Genomic DNA, 1,648 nt, shown 5'->3' on the forward strand with positions numbered 1-1,648 from the left:
GGCTGCTATCCCTACGCAGCCCAAGTGCCCCCCGAGAGGGGTGGTCCCTCCCGGTGGACCCCCGGAACCTTTCCGGTGGTCCCTGTACAATACCGGTATGACCCCGAAACTTTCCGGTGCCCGTTTAACAACTTCCCATATATAAAACTTTACCTCTGGACCATTCTGGAACTCCTCGTGACGTCCGGGATCTCATCCGGGACTCCGAACAACATTCGGTAAGCACATACTTGTCTTCCTGATAACCCTAGCGTCACCGAACCTTAAGTGTGTAGACCCTACGGGTTCGGGAGACATGCAGACATGACCGAGACTCTCCGGTCAATAACCAACAGCGGGATCTGGATACCCATGTTGGCTCCCACATGCTCCTCGATGAAGTCATCGGATGAACCACGATGTCGAGGATTCGATCAAACCCCGTATACAATTCCCTTTGTCAATCGGTACGTTACTTGCCCGAGACTCGATCGTCGGTATCCCAATACCTTGTTCAGTCTCGTTACTGGCAAGTCACTTTACTCGTACCGTAATGCATGATCCCGTGACCAAACACTTGGTTACCTTGAGCTCATTATGATGATGCATTACCGAGTGGGCCCAGAGATACCTCTCTGTCATACGGAGTGACAAATCCCAGTCTCGATCCGTGTCAACCCAACAGACACTTTCGGAGATACCTGTAATGCACCTTTATAGTCACCCAGTTACGTTGTGACGTTTGGTACACCCAAAGTACTCCTACGGTATCCGGGAGTTACACGATCTCATGGTCTAAGGAAGAGATACTTGACATTGGAAAAGCTCTAGCAAACGAACTAACCGACCTTTGTGCTATGCTTAAGATTGGGTCTTGTCCATCACATCATTCTCCTAATGATGTGATCCCGTTATCAACGACATCCAATGTCCATAGCCAGGAAACCATGACTATCTGTTGATCACGAGCTAGTCAACTAGAGGCTCACTAGGGACATATTGTGGTCTATGTATTCACACGTGTATTACGATTTCTGGATAATACAGTTATAGCATGAATAAAAGACTATTATCATGAACAAAGAAATATAATAATAACACTTTTATTATTGCCTCTAGGGCATATTTCCAACAGTCTCCCACTTGCACTAGAGTCAATAATCTAGTTACATTGTGATGAATCGAACACCCATAGAGTTCTGGTGTTGATCATGTTTCGCTCGCGAGAGAGGTTTAGTCAACGGATCTGCGACATTCAGATCTGTATGTACTTTGCAAATTTCTATGTCTGCATCTTGAACATTCTCACGGATGGAGTTGAAACGACGCTTGATGTGCCTGGTCTTCTTGTGAAATCTGGGCTCCTTCGCAAGGGCAATAGCTCCAGTATTATCACAGAAAAGTTTGATCGGCCCCGACGCATTGGGTATGACTCCTAGGTCGGTGATGAACTCCTTCACCCAAATAGCTTCATGCGCTGCCTTCGAGGCTGCCATGTACTCCGCTTCACATGTAGATCCCGCCACGACGCTCTGCTTGCAGCTGCACCAGCTTACTGCTCCACCATTCAACATATACACGTATCCGGTTTGTGACTTAGAGTCATCCAGATCTGTGTCGAAGCTAGCGTCGACGTAACCCTTTACGACGAGCTCTTCGTCACCTCCAT

This window comes from Triticum aestivum, chromosome 5A, assembly GCF_018294505.1.
Source record: "Triticum aestivum cultivar Chinese Spring chromosome 5A, IWGSC CS RefSeq v2.1, whole genome shotgun sequence".
Taxonomy (NCBI): Eukaryota; Viridiplantae; Streptophyta; class Magnoliopsida; order Poales; family Poaceae; genus Triticum; species Triticum aestivum.